The sequence below is a fragment of the Belonocnema kinseyi genome, chromosome 2 (assembly GCF_010883055.1).
Source record: "Belonocnema kinseyi isolate 2016_QV_RU_SX_M_011 chromosome 2, B_treatae_v1, whole genome shotgun sequence".
Lineage (NCBI taxonomy): Eukaryota > Metazoa > Arthropoda > Insecta > Hymenoptera > Cynipidae > Belonocnema > Belonocnema kinseyi.
In genome coordinates this window covers 113,976,724-114,000,287 of record NC_046658.1, presented here as the reverse complement: position 1 = coordinate 114,000,287, position 23,564 = coordinate 113,976,724, and the positions used below count along the sequence as shown (strand labels likewise).

General features: G+C 27.8%; 1 protein-coding gene across 4 annotated transcripts in view; it reads right to left on the bottom strand.

Annotated features, from left to right (window-relative positions):
* LOC117167092 overlaps positions 1–23,017 on the bottom strand; it is an 86,481-nt gene extending 63,464 nt beyond the window's left edge. Inside the window, exons 1-4 of one of the 4 annotated variants that reach the window (XM_033351731.1) lie at positions 21,988–23,017; positions 21,792–21,922; positions 21,352–21,609; positions 18,343–18,495 (exon numbers count right to left, since the gene is read on the bottom strand). The gene's annotated coding sequence lies outside the window, so the exon portion shown is untranslated. Of the gene's footprint in view, positions 1–18,342; positions 18,496–21,351; positions 21,610–21,791 lie in introns of all 4 variants that reach the window. The other 3 variants (XM_033351729.1, XM_033351728.1, XM_033351730.1) reach the window with 3 other exon arrangements.
* Between the last annotated feature and the right edge of the window lie 547 nt (positions 23,018–23,564).

Genomic DNA, 23,564 nt, shown 5'->3' with positions numbered 1-23,564 from the left:
TCCCTTTTTAACTTTATGGCCAAAAATTAATAAAAGTAGGTGCCGAGCGCCTGCAAAGAACGGGTTTTTTTACTCTGTTAAGACATTGATTTAAGTCTTAACAGAATCTTAACAATTTTTTGTTTATTTTGTTAATTATTTTCCTTTAAAAAAACTTAATTAGGTCGTTGAAACCTCCCCATAGCAAACTTCACCTGCCCTACGCCATATACGTTTCCTCTCCTTACTTCCCCACCTTGGAAAGTATTAAGACGGACGGACACAGGATCGAAACTATGAGGATTTGTGAGGCCGGGGCTACGAAACCCTTAAAATAAAAAAGTATTATATTCATAATCCCTTCGTGAAATACAAAAAGTTTAAGCGCCAAAGAAACCTTGTGAGCGTCAGGGAAAAGTCACGAATTAATAATAAAATCTTGCAAAAGTCAGGGAAATTATATTAATTCTATAATGTCTATAAAAGATTCTAGTATAAAAATGTGACAAGTTTCCATTCCAGAGAAAGAAAATCCGTAATTGTTTGTTTTTAGAAATTCGAATATTGTACCTGAGTAAATTTTAAATTTTCGAAAAATTGAACTCATGTTCCAGGGTTTCATCGAAACATGCCGAGTTTTGTAGAGATTCAAGAGGAGTTTCTACGAAATAAAACCATGCTAAAAACTTTCATTTCCAACCCACCCCCACTCTCCAGCAGTGCCCCAAATTTGACACAAAAATCCAAAAAATACATTTTTACGCATTATTGTTATTTTTGAGCTATTTCCATCGTCTTTTTCATACAAATAATAACTAATGGACAGTTTGAATATTTACCATGACTTTTTCAACAATTTTTAATTGCTTAAACAAATGTGGAATTATTTTAATAATTAATTATTCTTTATTTTCAAAATTTATCGAAATTGAACAAGAGATGTCAACTTTTTTAAAATTAGTATCATATGCTACGTTTTGTTGAATAATTATATCATTTTGATACATTTTTTGTAATGTTTAATAAATTTCTATTTCTTTTAACAATATTTATTTGCTCAAGCAGTTTTTTTCGATAACCAAAAAATGAAATAAAATAGAACACATACAATTATATTTCTGACTATATAGAGTATAGAAAGAATAAATTTACGACTTTTTAATTGTTTAAACAAATCTTATTTGTTTAAATAATTACATTTTCAAGAATATTTTTAAAAGTGTAATTAACTGTATGTCTTCTATTTTTTTCAATTTTTAGTTATCGAAAAATGACTGCTTTAGCAAAAAAAAATTGTTTAATTAAATACAAATTTATTAAAGATTAAAAGAAAATCTTGAAAATTATGTAATTATTCAACAAAACATTACTTGATTTTTTAAATAATGATATTTGTTTAAGCAATGGAAAATTGTGTAAAGTCATGTTAAATATTCAAATTGTCCATTAGCAACTATTTATATGAAGAAGACATTATTGTTGTTCGGGTATAATTTTGTATATTAGAAAAAAATTAGTTAAAACACCAGAATATGCATATAAAATTTAAATTAGTTTGAAAATTAAGAACTTATCATTTACAATATTTTTTAGCTTATATCGTAAATGATACGTTTTTAATTTTCAAACTAATTTAAATTTTCCACTGCATATTCTGGTCATTAAACTTCTTTTCTTTCTAATATACAAAAATTATACCCGAACAACAACAATGTTACGATACAATTTAATTGAAATTTCAACGTAGTCTTCAGCGATTTTTCTTTATCACCATAGTAAGTAAACATCAACAACTAATAAGCACATACAAATTGAATAATTTCTATCTTATTTTTTAACATATGTATTTTCCTGCTAGAATAAGCCTTGAAAAGGACCTGAAATTCAGGTTGAAACATGTCAGCAAATTTTTTATAATAAAACAATTTTTAAACGTCAAAAAAGCGGTACAGACCTTAACAAATATTATTTATATTTTCTGTCTGAAAATTGAATTTTTGTACACAAAATTCGTTGTTGGCTTGAAAGTGAAACAGTTCAGATAATTTTTTTTTCTTTCATAATTATTGAAAAATCTGTATTTCCCTTATAAAAGTTCTTGTGAATTATGTACATATAATAATGTGTAAAAAAGTCAATTTGTTCTTTAAGTCCGTGAATTTGAGTAATAATTAAAACAAGTTTTTATTTTATCTTCTTATATTTAAAATTCAGAAACCTGGTAAATACATGGGAAACAATGGAAATATATTGCTTGAAGTAAAATTAATGTGAATACTATATTGAATTAAATTTAAAACGTCTCAAATTACTAAAGTTTCCAGTAAAAATATTGCACTTTCAGGAAAATATATAAACTTTCAACCAAACAGTTGAATTTCCGACCAAAAAGATGAATTTTCTACTAAAATGACGAATTTTTAACAAAATACATGAATTTTCAACCAAATAGTTGAATTCTCAAATAAATGAGATCAATTATCAATAAAAATTATACATTTTAGACCAAAAATTGTATAGTTTTAATTTCAGTTTAAAAATTAATTTTCAACCAAAAATAAAGCAAAAATTTATAACAAAATAGCTCCATTTTCTAGAAAAGTAATGAATTTTCAACTGAAATGATGAGTCTTCAACTTGAATAGATGAATGTTCAACCAATAGGATAAGGTTTTAACTGAAATGATGAATCCTTGACTAGAATAATTAAATTTTTCACTCAAAAATATCAATTTTTAACGAACAATTGAAAAGTGACATTTTAAATTAAATAATTAATTTTCAACCAAACAGATAATATTTTTACTACAATCGTGAATCTTAGAAAAACAAAAAGTTAATTTATAACCAAGAAGCTCACTTTTCAACCAAGCAGTTGGATTTTTAATCAAAAAGATGATTTCTCCACAAAAATGTAAAATAGATAATATATCAACCAAAAAAAGATTTTAATATAAATCAAAAACATTTGTTTTTAACAAAAAAATACGCTTTTCCATAAAAGAAGTGAATCCTTAACCAAAGGATATTAGTTTTCAACCAAACAGTTAAAAAGAACGATTATTCAACAAAATACTCCAATTTTCTACTGGAATGATTAAATTGTCAATAAAAAAACTAGTTCTCAACCAAAAATAAAAACGGATTGTCAAGAAAATGATAAAATTAACAACCAAATAGATTAAGTTTCAATTTAAATGATGAATCTTTTGCCAGAAAAATGATTTTCTTACAAAAGAGTTTAACCTTCTACAAAGGAGTTGAATTTTCAAACAAAAAAGATGAATTCTCAACAAAATAATGTAATAATTTATATTTCAACTGAAAAATATTTTAGCCCTAAGTAAATAACAGTTGAATTCAACCAAAATAGACCAATTTTCGACAAAAGTTGAATTTTCAAATAAGACAGATTTTTCAGTGAAGAGAGAGAAAAAATGGCACCCACATAGTTCAATTTTTAAATAAAAATGAAAAACTTGAGTTTCCAGTTTAAAAAACAATCACTAACCAAAGAAAAAAAACGAATTCTCAACTAAGTAATTAAATGCAAGAATACGAGGCTACTTTTTCAAATGAAAAAGATTGTTATTTAATTCTGTGTATAATTTTTTTTTAATTAAAGCACGCCCTCGAAAAAATACCTAGACTTAAAGAATTCCCTGAAATTTCTAGTTCTTTCCAGCTTTATAAAAATTCCCTGACAGTTTAAGGTTTTCCAGGTTTTCCAGGTTCTCCAGGTTAGTAGACACCCTGCTCCGTTAACCCCATGATTTGTGTATACTCTCTGCGATTTTACGTGGAGATTTGCAATCGAATCCTCGATTATAAAATACTGTGGACTTTAGGAATTTCCACTTTTATTCATCCACGTCAAATTATGAGTGTAATTGGGCATACATCAGTTTCTTTATTTTGTGTTGATAAATATTTTGTGAATATATATTGGAAATGTATTTTTATTGCAAGTGATAAAAGAGTATAGGATCCAATTTACCGCCAGATTGCGCATACCAGATCTTGGGATTCCTAGAAATTTTATTGATTCATAAAATATATGCTTTGATAAGAAGCAACATGTTCAATATAGAAAATAAAAATAATTCGTGAATCGATGCATGATTCTATTTTTATGGGCATCAGAAATATTCTTGTTGAATTCTTATTTTTATTATATTTGTTAATGTAATATAAAATTAATATTAATAACAAATTTCTGTAGTTCACAGCATCAATGATCTAAAAGACAAGAAATATTTCAAACAAAACACTAACATAACCTAAAATTGTTCAAAACTGTAAGTATAATTTTTGAAGCCAAATTATTGTTACACTAGCGTAAAACGCTAGTGTAACCTAATGTTAGCCTAAAATTATGAATAGTTTTTAAAATCTGATGATTTTCAAATAAAAATCGATTTGAATAAAAATGGATAAGAGATTTTAAATTTTGTTCAAATTATAATGACTTTTATTTGAAAATACCAATTTTCGAAGATTTGAATGAAAACTTCAACTTAGCCTAAAAATGTTAAAAATTATCAATATTATTTTAAATCTAACGATTTTTAATAACAAATTTCCATTTCCGATCAAAAATATAAACAAAAACTGAAATTGTTAAAAGATTATGAATATTATGCAAAATTTAATGATTTTTTCATAGAAATTATGTTCAAGCATGTCAATTTTATTATTCCAAACTGAAATCATTGTTCCAAAATCTATTTATTTTTATTTAAAAATATCAATTCCAGGTAAAATATGCTTTAAAAATGTAAATATTCTTTGACATGTAATAATTTTGCATTAGAAAAACCTTGAATCCCAACACTTTCCTAGAGAAGATCATTTTTTGTGTAAAATTCTTACGAAACCTAAAATTTAAAAAAAAATTATGATCATTAAAATTGGAACGATTTTAGTTTAAAAATTTTGCAGATGAAAAAAATTCTAAAAAACCCAAAAACTTCAATTTGGGAAAAAATCTTTATTCTTTGAAATATAATACATTCAGAAAACTGTTTAAACGAAACACATTTTTTCTGTGATATAGGGTCAAATAGTTATTTCATTGATTAAAAAAAATATATTTTTCTGATTTAAATACAATTTATTTGATCTAAAGGCGCTATTGTCTAACTTAAAAAAATGCCATTTGAACCAAACCAACTATATCTTTGATATAGAGCAAAACGAATGTTTATTTAATTTAGAGAAAAATTGTCCTGAGTACAATTTTTCATTACAAATGCTAACATAAGACAAAAATATTTTTCAAAATCGTATAAGTTTTTCTATAATTTTTGTTCCAAGAAGAAAATGATCTGTAGGTTGAGTTTTCAAAATTTCAAGTTTAAGATATAAAACAATTTCAAGTAATGAAAAGTCAATCAGGTCATCGAAAATAATGCAAGATTTTCGAGATCTATCATCTCAGCAATTTTTTTAGATAGATTTAATTTTATGAAACGTTTTAAAATAAATTTTATAGAATTTGTTGGAGTGTTAAACTTTCAAAACACGGTATTCGTAATTCGTTGTCATTAAATATTAAAAAGTTAAATTATTCTCAGCAGCTCATAAAAGCCGACAGTGTTATGATGATAAATAATTCATTCCCTGTTATCGCTAGTTGAATATCACATGGGCATACCTCGACAATTCTTACTGAATAATGCGCGATGTATAAAGACGAGCATAATCATACTCCTCCTATCCCACCACAAAACCTGTTGCTCTGCAGTTGTCCTGACCATAAATCAATAGAAAATTATCTTACTGCATAAAATTTATTGCGGCTTTAAAGCAGTCGAGTAAACTGCTTTCTATATAATATTTTTATAAAGATTTTTTTATAAATTAGGTACTAAAAACGAAATATGAAACGATTATAACTGAAGTAACGTTTCGATTTCGAAAATTAGAAACCAGGAGAAATTTATAAATCTCTATATAACTCCAGTTGCATTTTTTAATAGTGTATATAAATACTTTATTCAATAATAAAACAAATCAATAAACTTTAATGTGATTTTTGAAAATAAATCTTTCAGATTCAATTTATACTACATTTTAATTATATTCATTTCAGTTTGTTTATATCATTTTTTTCACTTCACTTTTTTATTATCTTACATTCCTGAAATACTGAAGAGACATTGTACACTTTTCATTATTACAACTTTTGCTTCTAAAATTTTGATTTTTAAATCACCTTAAAAATATTGTTCAATCTTCAAAGCAATAAATATTTTCCAATGTCAAATGCTTATCTTGAAGAAAAATTCGCCGCATGACTCCGAAAACCGATTATCCCTTTATTTCTTAAATGAAAACTTATATTTTTTACTTTCTATATTTATTTCAATTTTCACCTTCACATCAAAAAATTATTATACAAAATATAAAAATTGCATATTTTTGGACATTTTTTCTTGTGAAGGAAAACTTTTAAGATAAAAGAGGCACACTTTTAGAAACAAAATGCGTAATAAAAAAATCTCTCCTATAATATCTAACAAATATTTTTTAACATTTAGGAAGTGAACATTTAAAAAATATTCTGTAATAAAATTTGAAGTTTCAATTAAAAAAAAAGAAAAGGAAATTGTTTACTTTGAGGACCATTCTAAAATTGGGAGTAAATATTTTGAATTCTTACACAAAACCTTATTTCTAGTCCACAATTCAAATATCAGTCTGGGCAAACACTTATCGATTTCCCCATAAGAATACCATGGGGAAAACACAATAATCTACCAATAAGGGATCGTCCACAAATTACGTAAGACGTTTTTCCTTTGTTTGAATAAAGGCGAGCATAAAATTGCTGTGAAGTTGATAAGGACACAACGATATAAACAAAAGAAAAACATCTTACGTAATATGTGGACGATCCCTAAAAGACTGGAAGGCGAAGGTGTCATTAAAAAAAAAGGAGTATAAATTACCAAATAGAAGATATGCATTCATTTTTTTTATTTTACGCTACTGTTCTCCTTCCAGCACGCCCAAAAAATACCCTGTAAACGAGTATCAAGTATTTTGTGGTATATTGGTTGTAGATATTAGTTTTGTGCATTTTTTTAACATATAATTTTTAGTGACAAAATTAAATAATTGAATGTATTTTTTATAATTATTTATTGCTTAAACAATTTTTATTTGCTTACATAATACTTTTCCACATTTTACCGCTAACTGTCCGGATCCTCACAATAAGATAAACTAATTAGGCAATGTATTAAGAATCAGAATGACCGACTCAATTTGCTGTTAATTTTTGAAACGACTTATTACTGTTTAAGTGTAAATTGAACTGGAATAAGGCAGAAAAATTTAGTTTTTTGCAAATTTGTCAACATTCTCGACAGATTAATGGTATGTCTCGTATTTTTAGCGCTTATGCATATTTTCATAACACTTTTCACCTGTTTAAACATTTTTTCAATCATATATAAGAAATATACACCTCATATGAGTAATGTAAACTAATTGGTTTAAATTAAAGATCAACATGAGCGCTTCACTTGGTTTTTATATTGTTTATATCAGTTTTCAATTTTCGTTTTAACTTTCTTCTTCATATTTTTTAAACAATTTTCATATATACAAATATTTTTTTTTGCAAAAAATACCAAATTATCCCTTTCTAGAAATGGCATGAACTAATTGGTTAACCGTTCTTGTTGATTTTTAGCTTAAATTAAGCAGTTCAAATTTTTAAGAGAATGTGTAAATATCTTATATTTTGCAAAAAAAATAGTTTAACCAAATAAAAATTTTTCTAAAAATTATGAGTAATTAATGAAAAGTACCAAAATAAAAGAAGCTAATGAAATGTGTTAACAAATTTGCAAGAAACTGCATTCTTTGCATGGTTCTGGTAAAAGTTACATTTTAACAATAAAAATTATTTAAATAATTAGCACTGAAGTAAATCGATCGAATTAATCTTTGATTGAAACTAATTTGTTCACATTGCTTTGAAGAGGTGTATATTTTCTATATTATGTTGAAAATAAACAGTCAAACAAATGAAAATTGTTTTAAAAATAATGAATAAGTTGTAAAGAAAACCAAACATACCCGAATTTTGTTGAGTTTTTTGATCAGTTTCCAAACAAAAACTAAATTTTTCTGCTTCATTCAGGTCAAAAGTTACATTTAAAGAATAAAAAGTTATTTAATAATTAACAACAAATTGAACTACTTAATTTGAACACTAAGAAAAAATATATCTTCTATTTTCCATTTTCAATATATTCTCCTGCATGTTGTTAATATTTTATTAATATTAATTTTATATCGTGATTTGAATTCATAAAAAAAATAGTTTTTTTTCTAGCAATATCCGTTCACATCTCGTGTGGTACGCGATAATTGATATGTCGTTAAAGTTCCGAAAATATTTTATTAAGTTTAATTTTCGATCGCGATTTAAATTAATGAAATAGGTTTTTGTTTATAACAATATCATCCCTTTCGCGGAATTATTTTTCACTTATAACTGTGTTATTAATACAGACAAATTATGACATCTGCTAGAACAACCTAGCAGCTCAAAGGAATTTGTCTTAAAATATTTGGATGAGCGTTCTTTTGAAGCCCTTAAAGTTTGAGGCTGAATTTTTAATGAATTTTTTGTTATTAAGAAAAAGCTTGAAATCATAACATTTTCTCAATAAGTTTGCAAAAAAACTTTTCAGAACTTTACAAGGACCTCCATCCAAAAAATTTAAGACATTGTTCTCCGAGCTGCTATTATAATTTGTTCTAGTAAATAACCTTTTGTAGCTAATTTGACTGTACGTAAAAATTGCTATTTAATTTTAATTTTCCATCGTGATTCGAATTCACGAAAAAATAGTTTTTGTTTTTGACAATGTTATCCATTTCGCGGAATTATTTTTCACTTTTAACTGCGTATGAGGAAGACAATAACCCTCGTTTCCGTTCGCAAGCCTTTTACTATACGTGATAATTGTTTTGTCGTTCAAGTTCAGACAACAGCTTAGAACGCGCGAATTGCTCTGAGAAAATGCGGTGAAAACACTAATTGCGTTCAGCGTTGAAAGCTTTGTTACGTTTCACAGCAGATGTTCCAAGTGGTAGATTATCAACCGGTGAGAACAGGCGAATGGGTACAAAAAAATTCGGCATTGACAACAATTGTCGAAACTATACTTTGCAGCCAACGTGGGATTAGAAAACTATCATTTCGGGTAATAACTATTCCTTACACTACTTCCAAAGGAAGATCTAGATTTCATTACGAAAATATGCATCTTGGAAACTGTAATAAATGATAAAATCACACAAAGTGAAAACAAATGAATTTTCGTTGTTCTCATTTCTGGGATTGCTCTTATTTTTTGCTAATTTAAATTCTCTTTTTTTTAAATGGAATTAGAGAAGTATTATCTTCTAGATTGCCCCCAAGATCCCTAATAATGGATTATATCTATTCTAAATGAATTTAAGCCTTTTCGTATTTTGCATATATGGTAATTTGAATCTAGAATTTTAAATTATTTCTTCAGAAATAATAATCTTAGAAAAGATCTATAAAATTCGGTCAAACTGACAGACGTGTGCTGTTTTAAAATTTGTCCTGGTCTAATTATGTATGTAATTTAGTGAGCAAATCCTCTTTCATAAATCAAGATGGTATTCACGAAGACTGAAATCATTCTCGGAGAAAAATAATATTCGTTAAATCTTTCGGAACAATATCAAGTAATTGAGAATGATATCCAAATTTAAAAATCTTAAGTTTAATCACTATGATTATAATAACAGTATTTGAGGTAGTTGATGTAGCACAAAACTCACGAAAAATAATATTTTCAAGAGTAGTTTTTGTAATTATATTTTTTAGGGTCGCTTCTTACTAATTAAAAATAAAAAGAGATTGAACAATAATAAGCCATGACTTATTTTTTCGGGGAAAGCGTTCCTTACTACTCTAAATTATCTAATTTTACCAAAAAATAATCATTTAATCAAGTTTTTTTAAAAGGTTTTCTTTTTTTTAATCGTTTTAACGATCTCACCCATAGAGAATTTTATTTTTAAAAAACAGTAGGGTTTTATAGAATGTCTTCTTCGAAAAATAAGCCACTATTTATAAAAATTTAAAGATTTTTTTAAATTGGTAAGAAGCAATAGTAAGAAAAATTTCATTTGCTAAAATCATCGTTAAAATAAATGTTTTTTAAATATTGTGAAATTATTTAAACAATTTTTTCATCCTATAACTGGTTAAAATCCCTTATTATTCAGAATTTTCTTATTAAAGAAATGATGAACTAATTATTCTTTACAATATTCATTTTTTTAACAACTTTCAGTAATTTATGGATAGTTACTTTTTCAGCTTGATTTCGTCTCGTCCGACAAAAAAAGTTCTCAAACTGTCCATAACTTACTGATAAGATTGTTTAAATAAATGAATATTTTAAGCGAAAATTAGGTTATAATTTCTAAAATAAGAAAATGCTGAATAATAATGCACATAGTTTTAGAGATGCGAAAAAACTAGAATTTTCTTCACCTTTCCTACAGAAAGGCACAAATGAATGATTACTTATTGTTTAAATAATTGCAAACTGTCTTTTACAACAAATATTACACCAAAAATACTAACTTTTCACGATTTACAGGGGACATATATATCAATGTTTGTAAATATTGTGTCATTACTTTAGGAAAATACTTAAGTGCTAAAAAAAATATTAAATAAAAAATATAACTCTTATTGTTCGTGAACTTTATATCATTCATACTAAAAAATAATAAATTTTCACTATTTACATAGAAAAAAATTTCATTTGAACAATTGATAATTGTTTACATAATTGCAAATTCGACTGAAAATACTTGACATTTTGTGTTTTACCGAATAATAACAATTGATGTTAAAAAAATTTAATTAGGAGTGCTTTTCATGTGAAGTTTACATAAAAGTGTTATTTCTGATTTTCCGGGAATTTTCTTGACACAATACAAGGGGGTGAAGGGGGGGGGGGTAAAAACTTAAATTTATTGAATGGAAATTATTCTTTAAACATTCCTTCTGCAAATAAACCTTATATTATAAAAGAAAAATTAAGAAGTAGTTCTTTTTCTTATTTCTTTTAAAACTGAGCATTTTCCATTTAAACGCTCATGTTAATTTCAAGTTTTTCGCGAGCCTCACAAAATGGCATTAAAAAAACTTTCTTACTCTGTTTTTGGACTACTCTAAGGGAGAAAACTTCATATTTGTCCTAAATTTAAAAAAAATCGAAAATTACTTTGACTTTACAAAAAAAGCCTTTTTGAACCACTTTAATATCTATGAAAATGTATATATACATCATTTTTGGTCATCAACATATATGTTAATGAACTAAAAGCGGAACATTTTTTATAAAGTCTCCTGGACAATTTGCACTCATGGAAAAAAATTGTAGAACCAGTTAGGTATGTTTACGTGAAGAACTTTCAAGAGGTAATGCGTCACGTCACTATGCCGACCGCATAATAGTAATTGATTTCAACTCTTTTTTTCAAGTCAACTTGGATGTGAATTTTACATAAACTGCTTTTTTACTTTTTGGGGAATTTCCGGGGCACAATACAAGGGGGTTGATGAAGGGGGTCAAAACTAAAAGTTATTGGAAGGAAATTATTCCTTGGAAATTCCGTAAGACGCGACTAAACCTTAATTTATAAAAAGTTCTTAAAAAGTTTTTTTTTCTTATATTTTTCAACTGAGCTTTTTCCATTTAAAATCCCATGCTAATTTCAAAGAGCGATTTATAAAAAAAAAACTTAATTTCTTTCTTTGGGAACCTCACAAAATGGGGGGGGGGCGTAGGTCGCTGTTCATCAACATCGAAAAAAATTTGTAAGGCATTTTTAAACTACTCTATGGGGGCAAACTTTCTTATTTGTCCTAAATTTGAAAAAATCCTTTTTTGATCCACTCTAATCTCTACGTAAATGCGTAATTGGTGACCTAAAAGCCGAAAGTTTTAGATAAAGTCCGCTCAACTATTTTCGCTCATGGGAAAAAAATTGCAGAACCAGTTAGGTGCGTTTACGTGAGGAAGTTTCAAGAGGCGAGGCGTCACGTAGGACGACCTTAACGCTTAAAAGATAAAGTGCCCTGCGTGGGCGGATTCTTGTTTTGAACGTTAACGGTGATCGCGTGCCAGGAGAGGTTCCCGTTTGTTGGAGGGGGACTGAGTTTTACGCCGTTGACCTGCTTAATAAAATCGTAATCTATCAGTACTTCTATATGGTCACTGTGTGGACACCAGAGGTCATGAATAAATCAACGCTGATAGATCAACTGCCATTGCCTGCCATTACCGCTACCAACCATAAATGCATTTGCATACAATTATGGTATGCTCACATGCTATGAGGGTGCTATATTGCTATATCGTACTGTTCACGGTTCTTTCATTGTCATGCTTTGTTAGTGAGACGTTTGAAGCGTTTGGGCTTGACCAATGAGATCCTCATGCCTATTACACCTCTGCTTTATTCTTTTTAAAATCCGAACGAATTTTATTAGCCAGTCATTGACCTAATGCAGATGGGGAGGCTAATATCTCGTATCAGATAAATCTTATCTATTTTTTGGTTGGTAGAACCAGCCTCATTACTATCATGCACGCAATCAACTTAATGAGCTTGTGCATAAATAATAAACCAATCGTCCAATGTTTATATCCAAGTTTATCACCATTCAATGTAGATTAGGGTGGTTCAGAAATGCAATTGAAATTTTTTTGCGTTTTTTTGTTCATTTTAAATGATTTTGACGGATTACGCAAGCCCAATGAAGATTAGGCCCTTCACTGTCCGTGGCACATATATTGAAAAAAAGTCCTTTCAATTTTGCATGACGACACATATGTGGGCATTTAAAAAAAAATTATTTCACGTTTTTTTATTTAATTCTGCTTGAGTATATTAATGTTTTTGGGGTTGCTGAATTCAAATCTCACGTTGGATTTTCAAAATTCAAATAGGCGGATCCAATATAGCGGACATGAATTATTAAAAATTTTCAGACCTTGATGAGATTGGTGATACTTATGTTTTTGGGGTTGCTAAATTTAAATCAGGTGTTGAATTTTCAAAATTCAAAATAGCGGATCCAATATGGCAGACCGAAATTATCAAAAGGGTTTAAAACTTTCTCGGATTACCCATATTTATGTTTTAATCTCACTTTACTTCACACTATCGCTTATTTCGACTCATTTGTTCTTATTACTTACATTCAGTTTACATCCAACATCAGATTGAGATTCAGCCATCCCAATAACCTAAATATCATCAATTTTATCATATTTTATCAAATTTTATTTCAAATACCCCAAAAACGTAAATATAGACAATCCGATAAGGTTCTGAACATTTTCGATAATTTTGGTCCGCCATACTGGATGCACGATTTGGAATTTGTAAAATCAAGATTTGGATTCAGCGAGCCCAAACACCTTAATATCACCAATTTTATCAATATCCGAACATTTTTAATAATTCATGTCTGCCATATTGGATCCACCATTTTGAATTTGGAGAATCCAACACTAGATTTGGATTCAGCGACCAGAAAACCCTAAGTATCATCAATTTTATTGACTTTCGAAAAAAAAACTCATGTTTGCCGTATTGGAACCACCATTTTGAATTTTGAAAATTAAACTTTAGATTTGAATGCAGCGACCCCAAATACCTTGACCCTGTAAATATCACCTGTTTTTTAAGTGTTTTTTCTCAAAAACATTTTTTTCACGATATGTTTTTTTTTCGCCTGCCTGTGAAGGCGTTAACAAGAAAAAAGTTCGTTTTTGCATATTTTATTCGGAATCGTCAATATAAAGTATATTGAGTTGACCCACAACATTTCTCTTTATAATAAGCTATAGCTTATATAAGCTATAATAAGCCATACAAATAAAAAATAACTTCTTAAATTTATCCCCCCTTCCCCTAAACTCTATTTTACGGGATCCCTAAATTTGTCTCTTAAAATAGAGTTATAAAGTTGTGGTTTTTTTCTGAATTTTTTAACTCGCTTTCAACTTTTCAGTTAGAGAGAGTGAATAATAAACTGAAGCTAAGAAGAATTGTTTAAACAGTGTGTTATTGTTCATAACTATCTTTTCCTATAGTATTTTTAGATAGTTGCTTTTTATTTAAGAACAAATAATAAATAAGCATCAACAAACACCATTTTTTTAATAGTATTCCATTATTTCGGAATAATCTATTTTTACTCTTTTGCTAATATTTAAAAAATAATAATTTAAACAAAAAGGCTCTTACTGCTTCAAGAAAAAGTTACTTTCAATATGATTCATATGGAAAATTTGAAGAATATTTTGAACATCTGGTTCTATTTAGAAAAAATATAGTGGAAAAGAAAGAGATTGTTAAAAAAAGGGTTTTCGCTGATGTTAATTTATTATTTGTGCATGACTGTAATGATAAAGTAACAATTAGATTAGTTAAATTGGAATAATTATTACCTTGCTTTTAGTGAAAAGTCGACATCAAGTTGAAAATTTCATAAAAACTGCCATTTTCTAGCATTGTTACAATATATTATTAATAAAAATAATAGTAATAAATTGTTTAAAAAATTATTTATTTCTGATTTGCATTACTTTAGCATACTCAGTTGTTTAAACAAGTATATGTCAATTTATTCATTACACTGTTTGCATACGTTACTCTCTAAATTTAATTAAACGAAAATTCACTATGAGAGTCAGTGGCATTTTTTGGCTGCCAGTGAAAGCATTGAAGTTTCATTCACTTTTCTGCATGAAAACTCAATACGACATAACCAAATTTCACTGACTTTGTATTTACTGAGATTTTAGTCATATTTTCTAAAAGAAAAGGCCACTCTAAAATTCAATAAATCCTACTGAAACTTCAGTAACTTTTCCTATTTTGAAATCAGTGACGCGTGACTGAAATTTCTGAGAAAAGTCATTTATTTTAAAGTATGTTTTCACTGATTGAGACAGTAAAATAGAATCACTGATTTCCGATTATTCGATAATTCAAATTAGTAAATCCACTCAACTACCGATTTAAGAACCCCAGGTTAACGATATTCCTAGAATAAATCTCCTGGGCTGTTTTCTCATAAGAGGTGCCGCGGAACCAAGAGAGAGGCATTGCTCAGTCAACCATAACAAACAGCATAAGGGCCGCACTAGCAGCAGATCAGTTGCATTAGGTTGCGTCATGCACCCAAATCCAACAGAAATGATTTATTCGCCCCTGTCTATTTTTTTTAGATTCGCCTGATTTAGAATCAAGGCCACTGCAAGTAATGCCCGAAATCATTCTTATATCGAGACCTTAGTGTATATTATGATACCCCTCACAGTAATTGCAAGTTTAATTTCTTACATTACGGAAGCAAACAAATGGCAAATTTGTATAGATGAATTATAGGTTAATTCTTTACCTTCAAAGAGAAGAAAAATTGAAAGAAAAATCGGTAGAACTCGTCGTTCTGAAATCAGGGAGTTTATATGAGAAATCAGAAAAGTGATGAAGGGAATTGTACAAGGCGGTATGAGAGGGGCGGGGATATAGATTTTGAGATTTTAGATGTTGAATTATTTAAATATGTTTTTTAATATTTGTTCGTGTATTGCAAGTTAATATTTATTTCCTATATATGTTTATTTACTTCTATAGTATATAATATAATACAGACTCTTATATTCCCGTGTTTTTCTTCATAATCGGCTGATAAAATCACTAAAAATAAGCGTCTAAACCTTTATGATATTCTACTATTTCGAACTAAAAATTGATTTTTCTGAATTTACTTGAAAAATCTGTCAAATTACTATGGCTAATTATTTTTAAAATATTGCAGAGTTTCTATGTAAATTTCCATTTCATTGTTAGTATTAAATAATCTAGGAAATTGTACACGTTCATCTTGACGTACTTTTTTATGGATGTCATTCCCAGGTCATTGTATGAATATTCAAAACATAAAAGATCTATAATCGTTGATAGGCTAATTTTCTGAGTGTAAAAATGTATTGTAAACAAGTCGGCTGAAAAAGACTAACAGTTCCACCCAGTTGAGTCTCTCGTTAAACTGGTGAAGCCAATTGTAATTATGTGGCAAACACTAATTAAAGTAGTAAAATTATCTAAGCATAAACCCAATAATTGCGCATGCAATTTGCAGTGTAAATCGATCAAACATTATATACAAAAAGATGAATAACACTCAATTTGTATGTAAGAGTGTTTAAAAGAGAAAGGTGACACTGAATGTCTCCATTGTTCAACAATGAATGACCTTGACATTCAGGAGACGCTTGCAGAAGGTGCTACTACCATCGGCAAGCAAAATGAAAAATGGGAGACTTTTTCTCTTGCTTTAAATCAAATAGTTAATATATTTTTAGATTGGTCTATATTTCAGCATTATTATCTACTGTTCAATATTACGATAAGTTGAATCAAATCAAATTAATTAAAGGGTGAATCAATTTCCTGAGTAGCAGAGTTGAAGGGAATCTAGAGATTTTTATGAAACTAAGTGAAACTTTAGTTTTGGGCGAGTGGATATTATGATTAAAAATTAAATTTCATAGAAGGTCCCCATTCTTTTTGTTTTAGTTTGGAATGCAGTTCTTGAGTGATTTTAGATTTTATGTTTTTCAAAAAATATCGATTCCAATGTTTGATAAGTTGGTTGAGCAAATTCTAATATCAAATAGTTAAGATCGTGGATTGTTTGTATTTAAAGTAATATTTTGACGATAAAATTACATGCTTTTATCAACAAGGTGTTGCTTATCATGAAAATTTATCATTCGATATTATTTTCCAAATTGAAGAAACAAATTATATAAATAAATACACATTATGAATAGCATAGATAGAAAAAACATTTTTTTAATTGTCTGCAATTTACGTTTCCAATTATATCTATTAATATGAAAATTTTTCATTTATTATAATTTCTCTAATTTTTAAACAAATGTACAGTGGGGATTACTAAAAGCGGAAATAAATAATTGTCCGTGTTAATTATTATTAAATTACCTTATCAGAAAAGCTTAGTGAAACAAATTTATCATTTGATATTTTATATTTCATTTATGAAAAAACAATGAAATAAATACTAGCAATATAATTTACGGACAATCAGCAAAAAATACTTAATTATTATCATGATCAAGTATGATCTTTTGGAGAAAAAAAAATTAATTTCAATATTTTTTAAGTTGAAGAAACAAATTATATAAATAAAGACACATTATGAATAGCATAGATAGAAAAAACATTTTTTCAATTGTCTGCAATTTACGTTTCCAATTATATCTATTAATATGAAAATCTTTCATTTAATATAATTTTTCTAATTTTTAAACAAATGTACAGTGGGGATTTTTAAAAGCGGAAATGAATAATTTTCCGTGTTAATTATTATTAAATCACCTTATCAGAAAAGCTTAGTGAAACAAATTTATAATTTAATATTTTATATTTAATTTATGGTAAAACAATGAAATAAACACTAGCAATATAATTTACGGACAATTAGCAAAAATACTTAATAATTATCATGATCAAGTATGATTTTTTGGAGAAAAAAAATTAATTTCATTACCAAACATTTACACAATGCTTACTACATAATATTAGATTTTTATAATAGTAAAATACGAAAGTTGTTCACAAAAAGACATGAGAAAAAAAGAAACAATCGAAATTTGTTATCTTTTTGCATTAACAAACAGTTTTGAACAATGACAATATAAAAATCGTTTGCACATATTAATTCTAAATTTTATTCTAAATTTTTCGAAAAAATAAAATCTATAATTCTTACAGAATATCCATATATATTTTTTTAATCCACGCAGAAAGTTACAAAGATTTAAATGATTTCACCAATATTTCATAAACATTTAAACAATTGAACGAAGATTTTATTTATTTCCTCATGATTTTACAAAGATTTAAAAGATTTCGGAAATATTTAAAAGACTTCACAAAGACTTCAATCATTTCTCAAATATTTCTCAACAGTTTCAATAATTTTACAAATATTATTAAATGTTTCAAAAATATTTCAAATATTTTGCAGAGTTTTTTAAAGCATTCCCAAATATTTCACTAAAATTTAATGATTTCTGAAAGATTTCACAAAGATTTAAATAATTTCACAAATGATATTAGGAAAATGGATTTACACTAAACTACAAATGATCAAACGCCTTTTTCCAATAAATTACGAAAATTCTTAAAATTTAAATATTTCCCGAACAATCTTCAATTGAAATCAATTCAGCTTACCGTTTTCATTTATAACGAGCTTGAAGTTCTTCGTCAGCTTCACTTGAAACTGGTGACTTGCAAGAAAGATCATCGATTCCTCTATACGGTATCCTCAAGTTCTTCTTCGTCTTCTTCCCTTCTGTCAATGTTTTTCAAATTGTTTTGGTGAGCCTGTGAAAAAATAAATAAAGAAAATCAGTGGTAATTTTTAAACTTGTAATGAAAAAGTTTGTTTTGCTCTTGATTGACATGTCTCACAAATAGTATTAGTTTGTTTGATAAAACCGAATTAGGTTGCAGACTCAAATTTCTGTAAAAGAATGTTGCACGATTTTATCAAGAATGATAAAAAAGCACTAATCTTAAGACTGGGAGAATGATTAGATTTGAAAAATGATATGAGAAATAATTTTTTTAATGAACACATTTTAAATATAATTTCTTTCTGGTAAATAACGGTAACTAATTGTGGTTTACGCACAGAACAATGTTTATAAACCTTATCCACAATCTTTAATTTGATTTCATGCTTTTCCTTACTATGTTGCACATATTAATAATGAATTAATTACGTAATTCATTGAACAAAAAAAAATTCTGGTAAAAACGAAACGTTTAAACTAAAGTATGAGTGGTTCATGATTTTATCTCATATGCACGCGTGTAGCACGCAAAGATTGAATGATATGGGTTTATAATAAGAATTATATGCAGCCCCTGATTTTATAAGTCAGTCTTCCAAGAAAAGAAAAGTAGAAACATACGCTGAAAATGAAGATAATATATAGGAATACAATAATAATAATCTGTTTAAAAAAAATTTGTTTTGTTGGACTGATTAATATTGACAGATCTATTGAAGGTCTTGCTCTTTTGTGATATCCTGTATCGTTTACGAGAGAAATTTGAAAATTATATTTTTAGAACAAAAATTTTCCTCAATTAAAAAAATGGTTTGAACCAGATTAAGTTAATAGGATGCCTTCCTTAAGCAGAAACTTTGTAAAAATATTTCCAAAAATAAAAAAGGTACATTCTTCCGAAAATGTTTTCATATTTTCCAAATTCGAATTTGTTGTCAAATCGATAATATTCTTGTCCAATGTCCTCTAAAAACAACATATTTCATCGCTGAGAGATTTTTTCGACTTCAGGTACAGAGTCCGAATTTTTTTCGGCATAATAGGATCTATTATTATTGTTGAAATGTGAGTGATGAACATTTTTTTAACTAGTTTTATTTAAAAGAATCTATGCAAATCTTGTGATTTAGAAGTAATAATAGTGTGAAATAAAAACATTTTACAGATTATTAATGTGAATTTTTTACAAAAAACATCTATTGATATATAAATTTTAAGTTTGAAAACACTTTCAAATAACCTAAATAAAAATTACATTTTTTTCAGTAACGGTATAACGGTATCGCGTTATTTCTTGGAAAAAGCAACGTGTCAAGCACTACCTATAACAGATCTATCATTTGTAATAATTATTATAAAATATATATATATATAAAAAAATATGCTAATATAAATAATGTCTTCTATAATCTGAAAATTGTAAATGTTACAAATATCAAAGTTTCCCTTTCAAGTTTTCCTATGTTCATCACAAATTTTTGTTTTACAACAGTTGATTATTTTTCTAATATTGATATAATATATTGAAAATAATCATTGAAAAATAATCCGTATTAATATTTATATTATTTATTCGAAGTAAAGACCGAAACAAATCGGAACCCAAAAGCATAAACAAATGTTACGAAATAGTTTGATTATTTGGAAAAAATTATACGTTTTTAGAGCTTTTATTAAATAAAATTGCCTAGTTCTCTTCAGGCATTACTAAAAGAATGTATAATGTTTAGTAATTTTAACTTTTGTATTTTACTCAAAGGATTGTATTATTTATATAGAATTTTGATTAAATCAGGTTGCTGATAAAAAACAAAATAGTAATATTAAATTAAATAAACTTGTTTTATCATTTTAGAAATTGCATGACAGTTTGTTTAAAAAAATTGCACTTTGAACAAATAGATGGAATAGTTGTTGGAAGTCTCATAAAAATGACAAATATCAGTTAATTGGAAGAAACCATTTTTTGAAGTTATATTTATGACTCTTCGAAATAAATAATTATAATTTCTAAAATGTAGGAGAAAACATTTACTTTTTAGTTTTATTAAGCATGTATTTGTAGTGTAAATAATGTCTATTGATTAATAAAGGTAGTTATTTCGCTGGAATGAAAATTGTCGAATTTTGAACAAAAATATTTTGATGATTTTTTATTTTTATTTTAAAATAATTTTTGACAATAATTCGATTTTAATATTGTTATTAATGCATAAATTTCTTCAACAATTAGTCAACATTCACCAAAAGACGATTATTATTCTAGTATTTTAAAAAAATATAAGTGTTATCAGAAGAAAGAATTAAACAAATGTGCAGAAAATGATTATATTTTATTCTCAATAAAGCTTAAGAATTTCTGTCCCTTTTTCATGAAAAATTATACCTTATACTAATTATACTATGCAAAATTATTAGTTTTTACTCGTTTAGCGAATTTTGTTATTTAATGAAAAAATTTAATTTTTCTTCACCAAATTTTCAAATATTTATAACTAATAAATAACTTAATCTTTGTGTCTATCAAAACATCAAAATAGGAATAACTTTTTTCACAATTTAATTTAGGAAGGAATGGTTTTATTAGACGTTATTTCGATATATATTACTTTAATAGCAATAATGTTCTTGGTGTTTTTGCGATAAGATATTAGACGATAGTTCTATAGTAAAATAAATCTCGTTTTTCAAATAATTAAAATAATAAACATTAAATTCACTACAATTTTTTCAAATACAAAATAAAAATTCGAAAACATTGAAGTAGCTTCCAATAAGTAAATCATGAATTTGATGACTAAAATACTGAAACAATAAACTCTATTCTTCATGCACATCTTTTAAAAATACGAAATATTAGAAATAATTTTTTCAAAACGCTTACCTTTTTATTTCCTAATAATCGATTCCTCTTGATAATTATTTTCGTGCACGATTGAATTTATTTTTAAATGCACTGACCCATGTAACACCTAGTTATATTCTTTACATAAAATCCACATGAATGCTGCTAACCGGTTTCCAACCAGTTTTCCAAATTCTCTTTCTTTCTTAGGAATAGTAATTATTTTAAGCGAAAGTATTTTATAAATGGTATTTTCTCAATTGACACTATCAATCATGAACGGAAAGATTACGTCTTCTGAGAAATAAAAAATAAAAACAAATCATCAATTTTTAAACATCAATTTTTAAATTTACAAAAAAGAATTAATGGAAATTATATCAAATTCACTTTCAATTATAAGTTTTGGATTATTTTAGAATACCTCAAAATGATTTTCAATTTTCCAAACAAATAAAACAGAAGCTTAAGTTCTTTACCTTTTATTTTTTTGAAGTCACACAAACTTTCTGGCAATCTAAAAGCATTCCCTCCCTTTGATAATTATTTGAAAACTCTCTTCTTCAATAAGTTTTTTCTGCATGAAACTTTGGACAATAAAGGAGCACGTCTGCAAAACCTTCCACTTTAACGTCCCAAGAAAGAGAAATATAAATTTCAGAAATGTCGGGATACCTTTCTCAACTTCTTATTTTCATGGACACGCACGAACTAGCATGCCAGGCAGCTCCTTCCAAATTTACTGCCACTGTCTTGTAGAAACTTGACGACCTTTTTTTGACCTTTTTTGCAAGCCAGGAAGTCAAATGTTAATCCGACGACCTATTTTTAGTCAGTTTCTGAAATCAAGCACCATCATTGAGACTCTGCTCCATTTAAGGTAACGGACCCTCAGCTATCGAGGAGTATCATTATAATTGAGACGCGCAATTAAATGGACATTAGAGTCCAATCATCGCTTGCTATTGACTGAACAATGTAACGACCTGTTTCAAATGTTGGCGTAACTTGACATGTTTCTCGGACTTACTTCTTTTTTACCTCGTGATTACTTCTTCTTCCTTTTTTTTGCTGTATTTTTCTTGATCTTTGAAAGTTGAACTCCAGATTATCTTATAATATGTGTCGTTGCCACAAACTTCCTGTATGGTTGAATCAGTAAAGATCTTCTGCGAAACCTGATATTATAGGCACGTATTTAATTTCTGCCAGTATCCTCTTTCCAAGTGCAGTTCGCCTGCATCTTGCATATCTAGAAATTAACGTTCAAGATTAACGTTCTCACTTCTTTACGAACTCGGCTTATTCACATGGAATCCGGATCACTCTTTTAAACAGGTCAATGCTCAATCATTCATGCACGAATTTCTACAAAAAAATTATCGGAAATTCAGTTATTGTTTAACATGTCTTTCATGAATATTATTTTGGTGAAGTAATTATTTTTTAATGAAACCTCTGAAAATATTCTCCAGGGGTTGAGTAATCTGCGAATTACTTCTTTAGTGTCTATAATTTTGTTAGGCGATTACAATCATCCTAATGTATCAATCCTCTTCTTGAAGAATCCTTTTTCAATTATTTTTCTTTAGAAAAAATGGTAAAATTTTTGAATATCTAAATCATTTCGGGAATAATGGAGATTGAAGTTGAAAAAAGTTTGAGGAAATGCTGAGAGATTAGGGGGTCTGTTTGGGGAACTGAGTGATACTTGTGAGATGTTAGAATAGAACTGAGACTGGATGCGAAGAACGCCCCCGATGTAGCTCGCTTTCCCATGCCGTACGATGAAACATTAAATAGTGGGGGTTTAATCCCTTCTTTCGCACTTGTGTCCTTGCTCCACCAAGTCTCGAATGCTGAAGAGCATGGCTGAGGAGCTAGGATCCGTTTTCCCACGCGAACCACTTCCTAACGCGAGCAGAAGTCGGACGCAGGAGCAAAGTGGAAACCTGTGTCCGCTCAGATATGAAATTTTCATTAAGAGAGACGAAAAAAGGAGTTTTCTGGATTTCTGCTCAAGTCATGATGTATGCAAAGTCAAGAGCATGGCTAGATGTCGAAGTTGAGATAATAGAACAAAGCTGATGCGATGATTGCTTATTGGCAGAAACTCTAATCTCCCCCCCCCTCCCCCCCTCTCTATCCATCTTTTTTTTCTCTCCCCGTGCTCTCTCACTCTCTCTCTCTCTCTCTCTCTCTTCCTATTTCACTCAGGATTTGCATTTACCTGTGGATCATTACTATAATCT